Source organism: Heterocephalus glaber, unplaced genomic scaffold, assembly GCF_053883595.1.
Source record: "Heterocephalus glaber isolate CG9 unplaced genomic scaffold, H.glaber_assembly_v1.0 deba00001572, whole genome shotgun sequence".
Lineage (NCBI taxonomy): Eukaryota > Metazoa > Chordata > Mammalia > Rodentia > Bathyergidae > Heterocephalus > Heterocephalus glaber.
Genome location: NW_028258357.1, coordinates 9271715 through 9294855, shown reverse-complemented (window position 1 = coordinate 9294855; position 23141 = coordinate 9271715). Strand labels below are relative to the sequence as shown.

The 23141-nt window shown below is 34.9% G+C and overlaps 1 long non-coding RNA gene across 1 annotated transcript in view; it reads left to right on the top strand.

Moving 5' to 3' along the window:
- Positions 1–12631: 12631 nt before the first annotated feature.
- The window catches only part of LOC110349135 (uncharacterized), a 32734-nt gene continuing 22224 nt past the window's right edge, over positions 12632–23141 (top strand). The window contains exon 1 of the long non-coding RNA XR_002394888.2: positions 12632–12949. This is a non-coding gene — a long non-coding RNA (uncharacterized LOC110349135). The remainder of the gene's footprint in view (positions 12950–23141) is intronic.

Below are 23141 nucleotides of genomic sequence, written 5' to 3'. Positions count from 1 at the left end.
GTACAACCCAAAAGCAGAAGAACAAAAGTTGGGTAATAAATTAAAAGGAAGTGAAAAATGTATATATAGAGTCAGATAATCCCAAGTTTTAGTAAAGTTATGAGAAGCAGGAACTATTACACATTGCTTATTGGAACTGTTAATAGGTACAACCATTCCAAAAAGAAAATACTTGAAGAGAACCTGAAGATGTTTATATCCCCACCATTCCTTTTATATATTTATCCTGTAGAATTTCTGTATTACACAGAGGCTGAGTCTACATAAATGTAAGTGTACAAATAATGCAACATTGTAATAGCAGAATAGTGGGAAAATGTAATTATCTCTGGATAGGAGTGGAAAATGAAAGATCAGTCATGAAACAGGATATAATATGATAATCATACCTTATAATGTATTGTTATGGCTTGGATTTAGAATGTCCCCCAAAGTCCTCATGTGCTGCACAGCAAGGCTTTTGGAAGAGGGCTGGAATGTCGGGTCAAGGTAACTGACTTGCTTTTGGTGGTGGGATCTGGTTGGATGAGAATTGTCACTGGGGATGCTACCTGGAAGGGGGCACCCCTCTTCCTGGTTTCTCCCTTCTGTCTCTGCTTCCTGGCCTCCATAACAAGCAGCCTGTCCTTTGCCGTGCCCTTTGGCCACTCTGACCAGCTTTGGCAATAGCCAATGTAGACTGTAACTGTGATCCCCAATAAACTTCTTCTTTAAATTGCGGGTGTCAAGTATTGTCTCATTGATAATGAAAGTGTCTAAGACATGTATCAACCTTAGTGAATCTTAAAAAGATAATGACAGGTAAAGAAAAATCAACATATGAAAGGATGTGAACAATGTACCTCATGAACCATATTTATTTTTTGTGGATAATTAAATATGTGGCAAACATTTGGGGAAATGGATAGGAATAGTACACCCTACCTTAAGGATGATGAATCCACAGGACGAAGTAGGGAGGGGAGAGTTTAGCTGAATTTGTTAAATTCAGTTTATTTTTGTTTTAAAAGACTTCAAAATTTTTAAGTTTTAAATATTTACAAGGTGTGCATAAAGGCAAAACTATTAAAATACTCATTGGGGCATTAATTTTTGTCTTAAAAGAAACCAGAAATAACATAAATGCCTACATATGGAAATTATTCAATGAAAAATTAAATAATTCAGTCACTGATGGTACATTAATGAAATGGAATAATATACATACATTAAAATCCTATGGTTGAATAATACTTAATAACATGAAAAGATGTTGTGTAAAAGGAGATTAAAAGAAGTGAGTTCTATATTATTCTCCCATAGATGTGGGGATATTTGTATCATAGATCATGGGCATGTACATATGTATAACATAGATCGTACTGCTTTCTCATAGATGTGTACATATGAGTATCATATATCATATTATTCTGTATCATCAGAACAGAACCACACACAAATAGATCTGAAAAGAAAGGAACCCATGTTTCCCAGGACTTAAGATTTTTTTTTAGGACCCAGCACTTTCCTTGCTAGGTATCTGAGAATGTTAATTGCTCTATCTGGAAGATGCTACATAACTAAAGAATAAAGATGAGCCAAGTGAATTTACTATTCAAAACCAAGGAATAAAATTCATTTGGATTTTCACTTCTGTGTATAAGGAAACTGACTATAATGTATGAAAGTTGAGGACACAAAATAGCTCGATTCTTGTATCTAGATTAAAATTACTGATCAATTTAGTGTGTGTAACTGAGCAGATCAGAGAAAACTGGAGATGGAATGGACATATCTAATCTCCAACAAAGCCAAAACCCCAAGTGTTTAAAACAGTGATTTTGAACTACTGATGCTTGACCTGAGAAACATTTGACAATATCTGAGGATATTCTTTATTGTCACAAATAAGGGAGGATGCTACTGGCATCTAGTGGGTAGAGGTTAGTAATGTTCTAAGGTATCTTAAATATGGAGAAACAAAGAATCCCGAAAGGTCAGAATCACCAAGATTGAGACACCGTAGTTCAAGACATTTCCCCACTGATAAAATAACTATCTCCTGACAGCCATTTCCATTTTCCTGACTCCAGGTTGGAAGTGCAGCCTTCTTGTCAGTATATGACTCTGCAGGGCAGCTCTTTAAAAGTCAAGCATCAGTTACTTCGCTTCTTCCTATGTACATCTATGCTTACTACTTCTCACTACCACTTAATGTTTTTTAGTGTATTTCTATCACTCTCGTGGATTATATTATCATTAAAAACACAGCTATCTATGAACTCTGAAAAAAAGATAAACTTCATCTAAAAAACAAACTGGTTGCCATTATAGATTCATCTGGTCCCTCCGTGTGTGTCTGACATGCCGATTTAGTACTTCTGGTAAACATTTCCCCAAATGGATCTCTTTAGCAGCACTAGAAATAATGGCCTTAGGAAATGAGTCTTTCCAGTTGCAGTGACCATAGTTGAAGAGTGTTCTAAATCAAATTAATTCCTAGGATGTTATTAATGTCCAAACATTTGATTGGTATATTCCTCTGCTGTGTGCCCCAGAGTCATGCCATTAAACATGGTTGTTTTCTGTTTCCTGGGTTTTGTTTTTAAATCTTCTGAAGCTTCAATTAACATAGAAAAGTAATTAAGCAGATGTTAGGAAAAGCTGCCTGATATACATGGAATGTATCCTATGCTATAGAATTATTCCCCCATTCCAAATCTTTATTTATGTAGATATTGGTTTGGGGCTTTATGAAAACAAGTATTAATGTCCCTATTTTCTTTCTCTTAAGAGAGGAAGCATCATGGCTTCCTCTCTTAAAAGACAGTAATAAACTGGAGAGAAATCAAGAATACGACCTTGAAGTGTTTTGTTCATGCATCAAGACTCAGTTCATGCATAACTATGCTGAGAGAGTAATCCAGGTAGCTGTTTCTGTCTTCACTGACTGCTGTGTATTATTACCAAATTCAAGCAGGTTAAAGATGTGGAGATAGGAAAAGAAATGAGCCTTTAAGGAGATTTTAAAAGGTACTTTGAACTTAGCAGTCTATCTAACAGGGAGTCACTTTACTTTTGAAGAGTAATGGATGGTCAGTATGGGTTATCCACCAGAATGTAATTTGAGAAGAGAGTATGTATAACAGGTACTTGATTTCGAAAACTGTTTTGGTCTTGAAAAACAAAAATAATTTTTCCAATGAAAACTTTTTCATACTATAGATAAGAGTCCTCTATTCAGATACTATATATTGTGAAAGTGTTCCAAGGATTGTTGAAATGTAGGGCAGAAAAACAAGTTTGTGAGTGGGTAATAAAAAATTCTTGGCTTCAGTAATAGAGAAAGGAGAAACTAGCAACTCATGAGTATGAGCCAACTAGAAACCTTTAATCTTATCTACATACTCAGAAATCACTTGGCACAATGTCAAATTAATCATTCTGTTGCAGGAAGATGATATTTTAAGCATAAAAAATTTTTCCCTGTTAATAAAATCCAAGATAAGAGAACAGTCATTCTTTTGTGCTGCAGTGGAATGATTGGAATAAGGAAATAAGTAATATGTACTAAAAAGAATGGAGCTTCTACTTTCTGAGAACAAATAAAAATTGTGCTACTAGTTGTCACAAGTTTATTTATCTTGATAATTACAGATTCAGAAGAACTTGAAGTTGGGCTTAGCCCAGCCTGCCTTCAGCTACACTAGTAGCTGAGACAGTAGGATCCTGAGTACCAGTGCAGTCTGGGTAACATGGTGAGACATCATTTCAAAAAGCAAAAAAGCAACAAAAGAATAACTTGACTTACCTGAGATTCTGGCTGGCATTCAGACTTTGTCCTACTGTTGTGAAACTTCATGAGAAAGTGGAAGCTATAATAAGGCCTAAATTCATTCCCACTTTGCAATTCCAGTATCGTTAATAGTTGACTCCATACTCATTTGTTGTCCTCAGAAAGCAAGTACATTTTTCTATCAAAAATCATCACAACATACATATAAATACAAAATAACTTATTTGTAATAGTACAAACTTTTCTATCCAATAAAATCATTTTATTTTCAAGTAACTTGCAAAAATGTTGGTGAAAATATGCAAAAAAGGAACTTATTAATATGAATTTTACACTTGTGTATTTATTGCCTTACAGGTTTCACAGAATTTTCAGAGTGGTTATTCTTATTAGTCTTTGCTGAAGGCAAGATAGATGTTAGGACCATTTATAGATGAAGAAACTGAAGTTCAGAGATGTTACATGTTTTGTCTAAAGCTACACAGCAAATGATTGGGCTAAAAATAAAACTGATGTCATTTTTTACTAAAGGAGGCAATTTACCTGCCAAAATGAAAATTTCATTGTCTTCGGAGGAAGACAGTATCATTCAAGCTGTTACAAGATTCCAACCACAACTCAAGAATCTATTAAAATATTGAAATTACCATGAAAAAGGGCCAAAACATAAAATATCAAGACTATAATAAACAAAAAATAAGATCAACGGGCATTTGGTTAATTAAAATGTTCAAAAATATAGAAAAAAATGATTAAACATTTCAAGAAAAATTTAAAACCACTTTTTTAAAAAGGCAATTCTAGAAGTACACTGTAATATAGAACCTGCCTTGTACTTATGTCTATTTTAATATAAATTAATTCTTTAAATAAAATTAAGTCACTTTCTTGGTCTTACTAGACACATTTTAAGTGCCCAAAGACTGGACATGATTGCTAGCTATCATATTAAGCAATTCAGATTATAGTACATTTCCATCATAGAAATTTCTACTGGAGAGTAATATTCTAGAAACAAAAAAATAACTGAAACTCATAAGGTAATAAATACTTTAATATAATATTTAAAGCATCGGAAGAAAAGTTAATAAACTGGAAAAAAATGAATTTAAAACTTCCAAATTTCTAAGACCAGAATAAGAAGATTGATAGACCCTGACTCCTAACAACTACTAAGCTGGAGAAAATTATTTTTATAGACCAAAAAGAAATGCTTTAAAATCTGTAGGTAATTTTCTAGGTCAAGTAAAGGAACACTAACTCAAGAAAATCTAAGTCTCAGTAAGAAAAATAAGAGTTTGTGGATGCATTGTGGTCTACATTTAAGGAAAAGCCAGGAAGCCTGGTTTCTTCTCCATCCAGTATTCTTTTGCAGACATTGAGGGGTGACTATGGGAGAAATGGACATCAGTTCCCAGCCCTCATCTCCTGCACAATGGGGCACATCCCTTCAGTCTAGTGAAAGACATAAACTTAAGAGAACTGATTTTATTTCAAACACAACATTGAAAATTTTATGTTCAAGGTCAAGTACAAGAATGTGCCCCCTCAACAGTGATCACAGAGGGAATATCCAAGCTACTGTCTAAACATGTGGGAAAAAATGTAAATGCTTGGAACTATGACAACATCCAAGCCAAGAGCATAAATTCATTGGTAAAGGGTTAAAACCTAACTGAAAAAAGTGACTAATGCATAGCCTTAGACTAATAGATGGCTTACATTACCATAAAGATGACAACTGCTAAAAGACAAAAGCAAGGAGAAAAAAATGTTATCAAGGATATCACAAGCTGCACATTACAGAGGGAAATAAAATTCATAGAATTAGTTACATCAAGTTATTAACCAATAAACAGAAACAATTAATCTACTGGAAGATAAAGTAGGTAAAACTCTTGAAGGCATAGGCATATGTAAGAAATTTCTGAACAGAACTCCAGTGGCAAAATAAAATGTAGGTAATGAGAAATAGGGATGTAGATCTCTTGCAAAAGGGAAAGAGACCAAGAAATGAAGAGAATGGAAAGAAAGGGATGAAAAGGACATGAAAAAAAATTAAGATGTGTCATGTACATATATTAACTCCTGATGAAGAATGCAAACATTCTGTATTGCAAACATATATAAAACAAAAATAAAAATTAAGAAAATTGAAATAAAATGCATGAAAATTGAATAAAAACAAAAATTGACAAAAAAATAATATATGAGCAAGCAAACCAATAACACCAATTCTGGGGTGACAAGTAACTATGGTGATAAGTAACCATGGTGATCATAGTGAGTATACATTATCACATCATCCTCATTAATGCTGACAAGCAAGATCAAGTGTTAATAGACACAATTTTCAGATTAGTAATTACAACTATGTTCAAAGAACTAAAGCAAAGTATGTCTAAATAATGAAAATATTTCATTAAATAAAAATATAAACAAAATGATAATTCTTGATTTGAAAATTACAGAAAAAAACTTTACAATGCTTAATAGTAGCTTTGAGCTGGCAAAGAAAATAATCAGTAAACTTGAATATAAATCAATATAAAGTGTGCAGTCTGAAAGAGAAAAGAATGAAAAAAAAAAGAACAGAGCCTCAGAGAAATGAGAAACGTCATTAAATGCACCAATTCACACAAAATAAAACTACCAAAAGGACAAGGGAAAGTGAAAAGGCTTAAACTTTTTGAGGAAATAATGACTTGATGACCCCACAAATTTGATTAAAAGCATTAGTCTACACATTTAAGAAGCTCAGCACTGTGATAAAAGAGAATAAATCTACACCTAACATACCATAATGAAAACTGACTATAGAAAAGGATAAGCCACATACAGTACTGAAGCAGTAAAAGAGAAGTGACTCATCACATACAAGGAAATCCCCATAAAACAAACAGCTAACTTCTTATGAGAAATAATGGAAGACAGAAGACAATGGGAATGACATACTCAAAGTTGTAGAAGTATAAAACTGTCAATCAAGAATTTTAAATTGAACAAAACTATTGTTTAAAAAGTAAAGGTGAAATAAAGACATTCCAAGCCAAGAAAAACACCCAAAGATCTGTTGCTAAGTGACTTACAAGAAATACTAAAAAGTTTTTCAGATTGAAATCAACTATAATATTCTTTGAATTCATATTTTAAAAAAATCAGAGCCTGCCAAGGAAGGTAATTTGGTAGGTAACCATAAAAGATAATATAATTTCATATTTTTTGCCTTCTTTCTCTTATTTTAAAAGCTATTGTAGAAACTTCTGGTTTTAATTCCAATGTGCAGCTTGGAATTTATAACATCTGTTTGTATAACATGGAAAAGTTGAACAAACTACGAATCAGATTGTTTGGGGCCATCAGAGAAATGAGTCCATAGGGTAAACCATCACCTCAATATTTTGACAGGCAGAGGTCTGTTCTCTGGAACAAAAGCTACTGGACTATAATCTGATGAGTTCTGCAAGAAATAGTCAAATTTCTTTTCAAAGAAAAGACATTTATGCAGTGTGATTAAGAAATATTGTGAATGTTTGATTTTTAAAATAAACATTACAGTAAAACAACACACATTGCTATTAATCCCTTTCAAAATGCTCCCACACGTGCTCCCCTTCCCATTTGAACAAACTCTTCCTACTTCCTAATACATATTCTCCTTTGTTCAAATGAAAAGGGGAACAAGAGATAGAGGGTGGTAAGTAACCATTAAGGGATTTAAGGAAGAAAGAATTGAAGGAAAAAAAATAGAAATAGAGCTTTCATAATTGGAGAGGGGGCAGGGTTTGGAGGGAAGGAAAGAGAAGAGGACTAAAGAAAAAAATTAAGATATGATATACACATGTACAAATCCCCCATGATGAATGTTGCATTATGTGTTGCAAACATGTACTAATAAAATTTTTTAATAATGACTCATTAAAATAACAATACTAACTCTCACTTCAAACACACTTATCCCATTGTTCTTGTCATTTTCTGAAGCACTTCTGGAAGTTAACTTTTGTGAGTGTCTTTAGTTCTGCTGTCATAGTTGCTTCAGTGTCCTGAATTGATTCAAAACATTTACCTTTCAACACTTTGACTCTAGAGAAGACCCAGAAGTCTCTCGGGGCCAGATGCAGTGAATAAGATGGATGAGTACACATTGTAATGTTTGTATTTGACAAAAATTATGGTAAATGTTTGCTCAGTGAAGTAATACCAAAAACTAAAGTGACAGTTTAAATTTTTTAAATTTATTGCAATAAAAAAATTGCCATTAATCCCCTTCAAAATATTCAAAATGCTCCTACTCACTTTGAAAACACTTATCCACATTATTCAGGGCAATGTGTCTTTTACTATAATAATTTTTTTTCTTTAATTTAAATATTCACCATATCTTTCAACCACCCCTTTATATAGATCAGAGATTCAGATCTACCTAAAGAAAGAGCATTGGAGAAAAGATGTAAAATACTAATATTAAAACTTTATTTATCATAATCTTAATTGATCAAAAAAATAAATATTTTAGCTGCTAATAGTGATAAAATGTTAAGTTGAATTAATGACACAAATGTCATATATGATGGAAGGGAAAAATTGGCCATTTTCCCTGTGGTATTATGACACATCATTTTTGGTTTTCATCCACACTTCTATTCACATAACTCCCACTCGAAGACAACCCACAGAAATGCTAATACTTTTTGTCTTTTTCCGACCTACCTTAGCTCTTAGTACATAAGACATCCTCTATATTAATTTCAGAAAAAAAGCAAAACTTTAGGGATAATGAAGAGAATTATATAGTAATAAAGTATCAATTATCCTAGAATATATAATTCTAGGCATCAAATACTGTTGGAATAGTCAAAGTATTAGAATAAATCTTTCCACTACATGCTGTATGACTCCATTTATGAAATGTACCACATATGAGATTGCTGGAAAAGTAAATCTATATTTGTAGAATGGTGATTACTAGCTGGCTAGGGTTTGGTGAGAGGAAATGGAAAATCACTGATAATGAGCATGCAGTTTCTTTTTTGGATGATTAAAACATTCTGAACTTAGCTTGCAGTTGTAATTTCACAAGTTTGTAAATATACTAAAACTATTGAAAGTGGAAGATAGCTCTTTTACAAAAGGAAAGGAGACCAAAGATGGAAGGAAGGGAATGGAGAGGGGCAGTGGATGAAAACCAAATTAATATGTGTTATATACATACACCAGTTCCCCAGGATAAATGTAATCATCATCTCCTGTAAACACATATACTAATAAAAATAAAAATTTAAAAGGGTCAAAATAATTACTCAACTGTAAAAGTTGCTACGTTTTGTGATGTATCAATTATATTGTAACAAATATTTTTTTTGCTTAAATTCTTTTATTGGTACAATTTAGGTATACCATACATTTAAATTTATCATTGGGTGCTTGTACCTGTACATGAGAGAAACTGAGAGTGTAAATAAGGATTAAAAGGATTAATAACTAATAATTGATACTTTGAAATAGGAAAAGGTCCAAAGGGGTACAGGTGATGGGAGGAGATGGGGAAAGGAAAGAAGGGAAAGGAAAAATTATGAGAAAAGAAAAAAAAAATGGAAATGAAGTCTATGTAAATAAAGAAGGGTGGAGGGGTGAAGGGCCCACAGGTAATGGGGAAAAGATGCAACAAATATTTTTAAATAAAATATAGCATACCAATTAACTCACAGAAAGTACAAAAATAGGAGAAAAGCTACAGGTATAATATGAATAGCTTGCTGTCAGGTTCAGGCCAGTTAGAGAAACAAACACAGAGTCAAGAGACAGAGAATATCTTTGTTGGGGGGCCAGGGGTCTTCACTAGACTGGAATGAAGCCCCAAACAGACTCAAATCCCCAGATGTATTGAGGAACAACAAAGGCATAGAGTTCTGCTGAGTGCAGATGTTTGTTTTAGGTAGAAAGGCAGTCAAGCAAGGCATGGCTGGATGGCTTGGCTGAATAATTAACTTTTATCTGATTGTTCCCTGGGAGCGTCTTTGTTTTTCCCATGCAGTCCATCTCTGCAGGAGTTGGCAAAACATCTTGTCTTCAAGACATTCTGGCTCCTCTGAATTAGTGGTCTCCAGTCTCCCAAGTTAACTGGAGCAGACCTTGACCTGTTGGGTGTCACAAGCAACTCCGCAGTTTACTTCATCTGTACTGTCTTGTGTCTTCATCTTTTATTCCTCTTTTATTCCAATAGTTATTCAGAGAAAATTTTCTGTAAAAAAAAATCTTGCTATTAATTTGAAGTTTTAGACATTGTAAATATTTCTTGTATTGTGATAGGAAGACGTTATGGGAAGTATGTTTTTGACTCTATGATGGTTTTCTTTTCTGGTTACTTAGAATGAAGACTTGTCCTCTTTGTAATACATAATATTAAGTAAATATGTTAAACAGCTATATTACATTATTAAACCCCATTTTTAAAAATCTTATATTTACATGGCCTGGAAAGACAGATTACAGACTTTATTTAAAATCCACTTGGAATCTCTTTAAACTCTAATTACCACACTCTCAACTTTTATGTTACCTAATATTTTAGCTTTGCTTTTAGAATCACATAGTGTTTAGGACACTAGTCATATTGTATTAAATTAAATTATTTCTTTTGCCTAAGGTAGACAAGTTTGCTTGCATTTTCCCTATTCTTTCTAATTTCTTTGCTCAGTCTTTCTTTCTGACTCTTCATTGTTTCCTGGATTACTTCTACTCTTATTGAAATATCATTTAATATTTCCTTTCTTGTAGATGTATTGATAATACTACTTATCCTTTTTAAATCTAGAGTCAGAGTAGATTAAAAATAAATTGATAGTTCTTTTATTACAAGACTGAATTGTACCTACGTCACTGTTCCTGTCAAGAGCTCTATTATCAACTTAATCTCTGTTTCTTTGTAAATAATCTTCTATTCTTTATTCACTAATAATTTTTTATTACTCTGTTTTCACTGTGGTGGAGCTAGATGTTTCATATTACTTAGTATACATAATTCTCCCTGAATATTTATCTATTTTAGTTCAACTTAGCCACCATAACCATTTACTTAGAATACTGTATAGTGGGAAAAAGGGACAATTCAATGACTACTGGTCCTAGGATAGAAGTTGACATTAATATCTGGAGACGTGGAGCATCATCAGGGCCCCACTATCAGAGGAGGGCACAGAAGTTGCAGTAATAAATGGAGTCCTGGTCAAAGTTTGGCTTACAGTGATCCCACTGGGTCCACTGACACATCCAGTTTTCATTTCTGCAGTGGCTGAATCTGGAGTAATGTATTGGAAGATGGATTAGCACATAAAGTCCTTGGCTTGTGGGATGAAAGGTAAGAGGGGGGAAAGAGGAAATTGGAACTTCTGAAATTATATTCCTGCTCCAGCCAAGATAATATGATGGTGGACCCTGACTCCATTACATCCCTTATAAAGACTAGACGAACTCTTGCGGATGATTTTAGACCAGAGCAACCTGAGCTACATAGTACTTATGATCACAGTGCATGCCAGACTTGGTATTTTTATTACCAGAGAATAACATAAATCCTGATACATGGTAGTATAGGCTGAATTATGCCCCCCCCTTCTTATGTTGAAGTCCCAACTCCTAGTATCTCAGAATGTGAATAAATTTAGGGATTTTACAAGTAATTAAGATAAAATGAGGCCATATGGGAGAGCATTAATTTAGGATCACTGGGGTCCTCATAAGGAGAGGAGATTTGGATTCAGAGTTGCAAACAGAGGAAAAATCTGTGAAGGTATAGGAAGAAGGTAGCTATCCACTGACTAAGGAGAGAGGCCACTGAAGAAACTAAATTTGTAAGTACCTTATCTTTGACTTCTAGCCTGTATAGTATCAGTGGCCCTTACTACCTAATCCACTGTATGTGCCCATGAAATCAATGGTTATTTTGCTCTAATGCATCCCATTGGAAAAGGAGGAGCATAAAGAGTTTGCATTTAAATGCAATGGCCAGTAATAATCACTCATAATTTTATTCCAGGACTATATGAACTCTTCTAGTCTTTGTCATCAAAAAATATCAAATCATAGAGATTTAATCATTTTATAGAACATCACTTTGACCCAGGAGCTAGTATTGACTGGGCAATATAAGCAAGTGCCAACACCATGCCGAACAATTTGCAAAGACACACTCTAAACAGCAAGAGACAAAACCTGTGGAGATTGTGGAATTTAAGCAAAGCATTTAGAAGTGCAGAGGTCAGATGTGCTCCAAGATATATCCTCCTAAATAAAAACAAATTGCTACGTCTCAAATCTTCTATTGCAAAAAGGTAGATCTTTTAGGGCTCTAAAAACATGTCACACATGTGGCAGTGCTCTTCTGGCTCATGGACTGGGTGAAAAAAATACTGACAACTTTAAGTGGGACTTTTAAGACAAAAGAACTTCATAGGAGGTCCAGGATATGGTGCAAGAAATCACATGTAGTGGGCATGCAGTCTGGAAAACTGTGATTTTAATATTGTTAGTGCTAGGGAAAGATGCAATGTAAAATTCATGCACATTCCATTTCTTCAGTGATTTATTTTCCTCCCCCTATACTCCCATTTTATCTCTTTTTATTGTTTTGCACCATTTTGTTCCCCAAGAGGTTTTGCTTCATAAACCTCAGAGCCATTTTTTTTGCTTTGAGGTTTTATTGACACAATTATTACTCCAATAATTTCCTTTAATTTATGGTGAGATGGCTGGTAACAAATTTTATCTGCCCACTCTCTGGATTTTTCTGGTGATTTTCTCCAAAGAAGGTTATTTTCTTTTCTCCTCTTTATAATATGGTTCTATAGAACTTATCTTATTATCATTATACATCTTTGAAAGTGGAGTTAGAGAAAAGTTGAGTCATGTTCCAAGTAAAAAAGAACTTTCCACGGTTTGGGTGAAGTTCATTTTAGCACAAGCTGATGTGAGGGAGTGAGTTGATTTCTTCCTGAGCTAGTGATTGACAACTGCAGCACTGCTTAGCTCCCTGTTACACTTGCCTTCATTTGTTTCCCGAACATCGCCATGTCTTATTCTTTTGCCTTTGGCAGATCCTTTATTCCTTCTGGAACTGCAACTAAATCCAGGGGAGCTCTGGCCAATGGGCACACCCTGTTTCCATGATTCAGGGTGAGTAGTTGTTCTTTACTTCTAGGGTATGTTGTCCTATTTGTTCTACAGTGTTCTGCAAAACTTCCCTGGAGTCCGATTAATTTCTATTTAAACTTCTATTTAATTGCTGTAGCATTTGGGAATCCACTTTTTCATAGTAATGTGACTTTTAATTTTATCAAAGACAGAGAATGTGCTCTGTCTATTTTTCTTAATTGTTTCCTAGAAGAGAAAGAGGTAAATCCAAGGATTTTTATCTCATTATTTACTCATTTAATTTTAATTTTATTTTGTCAGTACATGTGTATAGTATATAATGGGAAGATGGAACATGTACATGCACATCTCAGTTCTTTTTCATCCTCTTTCCCTTCCATCCTTCCCCATCCACTCATCTCTTGATCCCTTTGCTATTTTGCCTTTTGTTTTCAGTCTAAAAAATTTATATTTTATAGATAATACATTGAAGGTAAGATTTTAGAAACTTAGACAAAGTATTTATCTTTCTTTATCTTAATCATACATTATCTGGTTCTCTCTACACATTGAATCAATAATATTTATTCAGGGAGCAACAAAATACCAACTAGCATATTTGAAAAGTATTACTTAGGTTGTTGAATATAATCAGGCTTTTTAAGATAAAAGACTTAGTAGTTATGCTTTGTTGTAATATAAAATAAGCTATTAAATAACAAAATCTAGTTGGGCATAGTGGCACCTGTAATCCCAGTACTCTGGAAAGCTGAGACAGGAGTTTCAGAACTCCACACCCAGCCTGAGCAACTTAGGCTCTGTCTCAAAATTAAAAAAAAAAAAATTAAAAACATATGGGGATATAATTCAGTTCAGGACTCTGGGTTCAATCCGAAGTACTGCAGAAAAAGTTTAAATAATACAAAATAAATAAAATTTCTCTAAGTTATGGCAAAGAAAATTTGGACCTCTGATGATAGTTATTTCTGAAATTTTTTAAAAATAATTTTACTTTATAGGTACAATTTAGGTATACACTATAATGACATTCATCATTGGAAATTTGCAACTTTACATAATCTCTCTTGGTTTTTATTTTCCCCTTTCCCCTGCCCTCCCTTCAACCCCTCCATCCCTACCTATTTACAAAGACTTTGTTTCCATTTTTTTCATTTACTCATATTAATTTCATTCCTTTCTTTCCTTTCCCCTACTACTCCAACTTCCCTTTACCCTTTGCCCCTTTTCTTCCTATTTCACATTATCTATTATACGAATTAGTCCTTATTTACACTTTCAGTTTCTCACACTAGAGAAACTATTTGGTATTTATATATGTGTGTCCTATTTATTTCACTTAAGAGTATCACCTCAATGTGCATCCATTTAGCTATAAATGTCTATAATTTCTCATTTTTTATGGCTGAGTAGTACTTCATTTCATTAAAAAAAAACACATTTTCTTTATCCAGTCCCCAGTTGATGGGCATTTGGGCTGCTTCCAAGTTTTAGCTATCATAAATTGTGCTACTATGAACATGGGTACACATATATCACTGTGGTATGAAACTTTTAATTCTTTGGGGAAGATACCCAGCAGGGGAATAGCTGGGTCAAATGGGACTTCCAGTCCTAGTTCTTTGAGGCATCTCCATACTGATTTCCACACTGGTTGCACCAGTCTACACTCCCACCAGCAGTGGAGCAGGGTTCCTCTTTCACCACACCCCCACCAGCATTTGTTATTGGTTGATATCATGATAGCAGCCATTCTTTTTGGGGTGAGGTGGAATCTCACCATTGTTTACATTTGCATGTTTTGAATGACCAGTGATGTTGAATATTATTTCATATGTTTATTTGCTATTTCTACTTCTATTTCTTCTCTTTCTGAAAAATGTCTGTTCATTTCAGATGTCCATTTTTGGATTGGGTCTTTAAATTTGGGGGGTATGATTTTTTTTAAGTTCTTTATAGATTCTAAATAGTAGCCCTTTGTCTGAGGAACAGCAGGTGAAGATTTTTCCCACATTGTGGGTTGTCTCTTCACACTGTTGGTGGTTTCTATTGCTGTGCAGAAGCTTTTTAATAAGAAGAGATACCAGCTGTTGATCCTTTGTGCTAGTTCACGTGCAACTGAGGTTTTGTTCATAAAATCTTTTCCTACACCGATGTCTTCAAGAGTTCTACCTAACCTCTGTTCCAAGGGATTCTGTGCTTTTATTTGAATATTTAGATCCTTAATCCATTTCTATTTTAGTTTAGTACATGGTGATAGATATAGGTCTAGTTTTAATCTTTGGCAAGTTGAAACCCAATTTTTCCAGCACCATTAATTAGAGAGGCTATCTTTCCTCCATTGTGGGTGTTTAGCTCCTTTACTGAAGATGAGATGACTGTGTTTGGAGTTGTTTCTGCATCTTCTAATCTGTTCCACTGGTCCTCAGGTCTGTTCCTTTGCCAGTATCATGCTGTTTTTTTTTATCACAGTAGCTTTGTAGTATAGTTTCAAGTTGGGGATTGTGATACCCCCTGCCATGTCTCTGTTACCTAGAATTGCTCTCAGTCTCTTCTTGTTCCAAATGAATTTTTGGATTTCTTTCTCAAAGCCCATGAAGTGTGCTGCTGGGATTTCAATAGGGATTGCATTGAATATATATAGCAATTTTGGAAGTATGGACATTTTCAGTATATTGGTTCTTCCTGCCCAGGAGCATGGAATGTCTTTCCGTTTTCTGATATCATCTTCAATCTCTCTCTTCAGAGTGCTATAGTTTTCAGAGAAGAGGTCTTTGATTTCTTTCAGTAGGTTGATTCCTAGGTATTTCAGTTTTTGGATATTGTTGTCAAAGGAGTTGTTCACCCTATTTCTCTCTCTGTGAGTTCACAATAGTTCATGTAGAGGAAAGCTATTGATTTTTGTGTTTTGACCTTGTATCCAGCTACTCTACTGAATTTGGTTATTAATTCTAGAAGACTTTTGGTGGAGTTCTTGGGGTCTTCTATATAGAGTACCATGTCATCTGCAAACAATGACAATTTAACTTCTTCATTTTCTATCTTTATTCCTTTGATTTCTTTCTCTTGTCTAAGTGCTGTGGCTAATGTTTCCAAAACTATATTGAACAAGAGTGGTGATAGTGGACATCCTTGTCTTGTTCCTGATTTTAGTGTGAAGGATTTCAGGTTTTGACCATTTAGTATGATATTGGCTGTTGGTTTTTCATAGATGGCTTCTATCAGTTTGAGGTAGAGACCATCTATTCCAATTTTTTGTAGGGTTTTTATCATAAATGCATGTTGGATTTTGTCAAATGCTTTTTCTGCATCTATGGAGATAATCCTATGGTTTTTGTCCTTGGTTCTATTGATATAGTGTATTACATTGATTGATTTGCATATGTTGAACCATCCCTGCATCCATGGGATGAATCCCACTTGATCAGGGTGTATGATCTTCTTGATGATCTTCTGCATTCTGTTTGCCAGTATCTTATTATGGATTTTTGCATCTATGTTCATTAATGAGATTGACCTATAGTTCTCTTTTTCGGTTGGGTCTTCCTCTGCTTTGAGGTTCAAGGTGATGCTTGCTTCCAGGAATGAATTTGGGAGAATTGCTTCCCTTTCAGTTTCATTGAAGAATGTAAACAGTAGTGGCAGTTGTTCCTCTATAAATGTCTTGCAGAATTCAGTGGTGAAGCCATCAGGACCTGCGCTTTTCTTAGTATGTTTTTAATTACATTTTCAATTTCATTGATCGATATTGGGTTGTTTAGAATTTTTAGGTCTTCTTTGTTCATCTTTAGCAATTCATACATATCTAGGAATCTGTCTATTTCTTCTGTGGTTTCCATCTTATTGGCATATACATTCTGGAAGTTAGGTATTGATGTTCCTCTGGATTTCTGGTGGTTCCATTACAATTTCACCCTTTTCATTCCTAATTGTATGGGTTTGGGCCTTTTCTTTCCTTTTTCTGATAAGGTTGGCTAAGGGTTTGTCAATTTTCTTGATTCTTTGGAAGAACCAACTCTTGGCTTCATTGATTTTTTGTATCATTCTCTTAGTCTCCATTGCATTGATTTCTCCTCTGATCTTTATAATTTCCTCCCTTGTATGAGTTCTGGGTTTGTCCTGCTCTTCTTTTTCTAGAAGCTTGAGGTTTGGCATCAGGTTGTTTAATTGGGATCACTCTGTTTTCCTAATATGAGTATTAATTGTTATGAATTTCCCTTGTAAGACTGATTTCATTGTGTCCCATAGATTCTGATATGTTGTATTGTCATTGTCATTTAATTGAAGGAACTGTGTGATTTCTTCTTTAATTTCCTCTGTGACCCATTGGTTATTCAGAAGTGTGTTGTTCAATTTCCATGTGTTTATAAAATTCTTGGGGTTTCTTTTGCTATGTATAGATCTCCAATTTCATCACACTATGGTCTGATAATATACAGGGGATAACTTCAATTCCTTTGCACTTACTTAAACATGTTCTCTGTATGAGTATGTGGTCTATTTTTGAGAATGACCCATGTGCAGCTGAGAAGAATGTGTATTCTGATTTTGTGGGGTGGAAGACTCTGTAAACATCTGTTAAGTTCATTTCTTCAAGAGTTTAGTTGAGTTCTAGTATTTCATTACTTATTTTTTGCCTAGTTGATCTATCTATTGGTGACAGTGGGGTGTTGAGGTCCCCCACTACAATTGTATTAGTGCATATATGACTTTTCATGTCCATTAGTATTTGTTTTATATAGTTGGGTGCACTAGTGTTTGGTGCATAGATATTTATGATTGTCATCTCTTCCTCTTGGATTGTTCCCTTTACAAGGATGTAGTGTCCTTCTTTGTCTCTCTTAATCAGTGTTGGTTTGAAATCCACTTGATCTTCAAAGAAGACAGCTAGTCCTGTTTTAGGGTTCCTGTCACATGGAGTATTGTTTTTTACCCTTTAACTTTCAGTCAGTGTGTTTCTTTTTCAATTAAGTGGGTTTCTTGTATGCAGTACATTGTTGGATTTTGCTTCTTGACCTATTCTGCCAGTCTATTTCTTTTGATTGGTGAATTGAGACCATTAACATTGGTGGTTATAACTGATATGTATTGACTTATCCTTGTCATGATTTTTTCTTTTTATTGGATTCTCCCCCTTTACATTTAATTTCTTGTCATGCCAGATGGGTTCATTCTGCTGGGCTTCCTGGGTTGTGATCCTCATTGTCTGTTCCTAGGATATTGTCTAAAATTTTTTGGAGTGCTGGTTTGATATTCATGAAGTTCCTAAGGTGTTCTTTGTCATGAAAGTATCTTATTGCTCTATTAATTTTGAAGGATAGTTTTGCAGGGTACATCAATCTGGGTTGGAGGCTGTTTTCCTTCAGGGCTTAAAATGTGTCACTCCAAGCTCTTCTTGCTTTGAGGCTTTGCATTGAGAAGTGTGGTGTGATTCTGATGGGCTTTCCTTTGTATGTGATTTGTTTCTTTTTTTTAACTGCTTGTAGAACATTGTTCTTCTGTTGGGTTTCTGGAATCTTAACAATTATATGCCTATGTGTAGATTTTTTTTTAATCAAGGTTATTTGGAATCCTATATGCCTCACTTGTCTGTATGTCAAGTTCTTTCCCCCTGCTTGTGAAATTTTCTGCCATTACTTCTGTGAACAGTTTTTTATGTCATCTGCACTCTCTCCTGTTTCTTCGTGACTCCGATCAGTCTTATGTTATTTTTCTTTGTACCATCTAGCAGCTGCTGGATTGATTTCTAGTGTTCCCTTACAATTTTGAAGTAATTTTTCTTTTCCTAGTCACAAATTGCAATCTTATCTTCTATATCTGAAATTCTGTCCTCACATTGGCTCCTTCTGCTGTGCAGACTTTCAGTGAAGTTTTTAATCTCCTGGAAATCTGTTTGTATCTGTTTTATAGATTCTATTTGTTTCCCATGTTGGGATTCCATCATGTTCCTCAGCTCCTCTATTTTTTTTATCTGTGTCCTCTCTAGATTTATTAATCATGTCTTGCACTATGGGCACAATCTCTCCTGTTATCTGAGAAATTATTTCTGATTTCATTTTTACAGATTCTCTTTTGTTGCCAGTTCAGGGAGTCTAGGTGGTTGAGTATCAGTGTTCCATCTCCTTTCCCTTTGGTGTTGCTGTAGGTGATCTGGAAGTCTGGTTTTGAGACTTGTTTACATGTTTTCTCATTTTGATGAGGTGAAGTGCTGTTGGCACCCTCAGGGCTCACCTCCTCTGTGAAGGCAGTAGTGGAATGGTGGCCCGGAAGCCCCTTCCTCTGGGCTGGGTGTGGTGGAACCTGCTGATAGTTATTTCTGTTGAACTGTACCTAATAGAGAACAGAAGATACTGCATCAGAAGGAATCCTCCCTTCATGATAGGTACAGAGCATCTATATACTTAGAATTAAAGGGAAAGAAAATGCAGGTCCTAGATATCCAGTAATCCACAGTTACAGAGGGAAGTTGTGACAGGTGATGGAAACACCAGCGTACGTAGTCTTTTTTTTTTTTCATTAAGTTTATTGGTATATTTTAGGTATACAGTACAGTTACATTCATCATTGGGATCTTGTACCTTTACATGGTGTATCTTGGTTCTTATTTTTTCTTTTTATCTTTGTAGCTATTCCTTACTTTCTAGGACATATCTGAGGAAAATGCCAACTCTTTAGTGGGCCCCATGATTCATATGTCATTGTGGCAATGAGAAGATACCCTTACTATTAAATTAAAATTTGCTCAGATGTCTGGCACATGGGTCTTACTAGGACCTCCTAGTTCTTCACTGTCAGTGAGGAACAAAAAGGAAATCTAGAAATTTTCTCTGTGCCTGGTACAAAGCAGCTGAGCAACTAGAGCTATAGGAGAGCCCTGAACTTGGGAAATTCTCTAAGTGTAAAGATCTTGAGCTGAGAGACCACGGTCAGAATAATTGAGAATATTTATCATTAAAACAACTCAAAATTTCCAGATGCCCTGAGTGCATGCAGATTAATGGATCAATACAAATCTGCCAGAATGCAGCTGAGATCAGAAGAGAAATAAAGACTTACAGGGTTGATAAAAGATCTATCTCTCTAAGGCCAGAACATATTTAACCATCCCTATATTCAGGCTCCACTTAAGAAAGGATACAGAAAAGAGAGCCTGACAGATGAGGAAAAAGGAAAGGCTTAATGAAGAATGAGAACCTATAGTGAATTAAAGAAGCTCTTTTGAACCTTAACAAACTAAATTAGCTTCAGTTAGAAACTTTATAACTTCTCTGTCAAAAATCTCACAAATAGAGTCCCAGGATCATGACAAGACTGTTGTAGAAAAATTAGTGACATATTTGTTTTAGATGGAGTGCTACATTGAAATTGCATGCAGTGACATTACATTTACTGTAAGGTAAAGTTCTACCCTCTCTTCTTGATGTTAAAAAATACAATTTTCCATTTTTGAAATTTTTCATTTTAGAAAACTACTTGTAAACATCTATTTTAATAACTTCAGAATATTCTCTCCTCTGTAAATTATAGTTCAAAAATAATTCTGTTATTACTAGATATTTGTATTTTCTCTTTTTTATTATAAAAATATCAGATAATAAGCAGGAAATCTCCTGCTGTCCTGGAATTGAGATTAGTGTCAACAGCTAAGGATGAGTTAAATTACTAATTATTCTATATTTGAAAAACAACTATTGGTGAGCACCCAAAAAATGAAGCCATTACCCTTCAAAGTTTCCAAGAGGTATGTTCTGGTTCATTGTGGGTGTCAATTTGATTGGGCATAGGATGCCCATGTATTTGGTCAAATATTATTCTAGTTATTTCTATGAGATTTTTTTGGATAAGATTAACAGATTGATAGCCAGAATCAAATAGACTGCCCTCTTGAATGTGAATGGGGGTCCTACAATCAGTTGAAGATTGGAATAGAGCAAAGAGGGAGACTTCCACATAAAAGGAAGAAGCTCTCTTGGCTAATTGTCTTTGCTTTTGAACGTCAGTTTTCTTCCAGCCTTCAGATTCCAACTCAAACATCAGGTTTCATGGGTCTGGAGCCTGCTGCCTTTTGAACTAAGACTAAACCATTAGTTCTCCTTGCTCTCTAGCCTGCTGACTGTAGATTTTTGGACTTACTTATGTCTCTAATTATGAAAGCCAACTCCTTATTTCTTTATTTTGCATATATACACATGAATTAGAGAGCAGAGCCCTGACTAATTCAAGGTGACAGAGTTTTTGCTACTTAATCCTCTTATTCACATATAAAATTCCTCAAACATGGAGCACAATGAGGGTTTAAAGCAGCAGACAAAAGAGCCCTTGCCTGCAGTGAAGTGTTTGAGGAAAGAAGTTAGTCATTCTCTTCTGCATATAGAGCTTGGGAGGGAGGTTTCTTTCACATTCTAAGCCAAGTAAAGCTGCCCACCCAGTTGAGAGTGAGAGCTCACTCCTCACATACCCTTGTAGGTCTCTTCAGTCCTCCAGGTGGGTTGAAGCAGTCTACACTGGAAGCCATGAGGCAGCAAGAAGAACACCTGACATTCATCCCTATAGTTTGAGGGTGTGTGGTGATAAGAAAAACCATTATACAGATTTCTGAAGAGAGAACACTACTGGAGAAGCCTGTGTCAACAAGACTTTTAATGATATTGGTAAAAAATGTCTCAAAGTGTCTAAAATTGATGGTGAACCTTTTAGAGATTTCAGAGATACAGCCTACTGCAACCTGTGTGCCATAGGTTCACCATCACTGGTCTAGAAGATGCCCCAGTACTGCCTGTTGGTCCAAAGGAAGAAATGGGAATGTTATGAGTGGAGAAAGGGAAAGTTACCTCAGAGCATCTGGCCAAGTAAGAGACCTGCCTGCTGCAAGGGTTGAAGGGAAATGAGGTTGCAGACTTCTGAGGGACTCCTTACCCATGGTTGAGGTAGGATACACTGAACACTGTTCCCAGGAAAATTGTGCTACCATCAATTCAGAGTCCAGCACAACAGAGGAGAGAGAGCAGAATCAGATCAAATTCGAGCAAAAGCGAGGACACCTCACAACTGAGACACAGGCCATTTATATAAAGTTTCTGTCATCTCCTAGTTCACTCCTGTCCTGCTCTGACACCACTGGGGTGCATGTGAAGAGTGACCCAGCTCAGAGCTATGTGTGCTTGCCTCTGCCTCAGCTCTGAACCTAATTCTCATATCTGGTGGGCTTGAATCTAGATTGTGTTGGGTGGGGGAGGAGAGAACGGTGGGCTTTGAATCAGATTTTGAAAATTGAAGCAGGAATTTTTTCAGGATGATATATCCAAAAGCTGAAACTCCTCCATGAACCAAGTATACCAATGAACTGAAATAAAGAATTTGGTGCATTATATCTTTAATCCCCCTACATTCCCCCATATTTTCTTCAAACAGATTCCCAGAAATGGAATTACTGTACTAAGACATTTTAGATTATGAGCAAGAGAAATATATTTGTACTAGTTTATTGTAGAGGCAGGGAGGTCATTACAATACAATCACAAAGATGTGTCATGAAACCCAAGGACGGATTTGGCTGGGCTTCAGATAAAGATGAAATTCATGAGTGGGACATTGAAGCATTTGTCACTTTTTCTTTTCATACTTCTGCCTACAGTTCTGTCTCTTGGCAGAGTATTTTCTTCTGTCTCTCTCTAGTCTGAATTTTTTTCATTAGAATCTTTTTTAAAAATCTTTAAATAGTGGTTAATAATCTCTTTGAGAAGTCCTATGCCAATTGAGGAATTTTCCCTCCTAAACACCTCATCAATTGTTCCAGTTCTTTCTAATGGATAATTGACCCATATTTCACTGATTAATGTTTTACTTTACTATATACTAAAGTATATAAGATTTTATTTGTAGTCAGACTATGCACGGTTCTGTACTGATTTAATAATTACAACTTCAGAATATATTTTAGTACCTGGGAGCTCTAAACTCTCTCAATATTGTCCTTTTACCTGTGCTTAATTATTTTATACTTTCTTTCTATATAGATAAATTTTAAAATCACCTTGTCAAGATTTAAAGAGAAAACTTGAATGATACTTTAGGCTCAAGTTAGATGTGTCCATTAGTTTTTGTTCTTCCTCTAGAATATGGTATATCTACATTTATGTATTTTTTGTATGTTTATTAATAATAACGTTTGATTGGCTATATTTTGTTTTGTTTCTATAAACACACATTTTTTAGA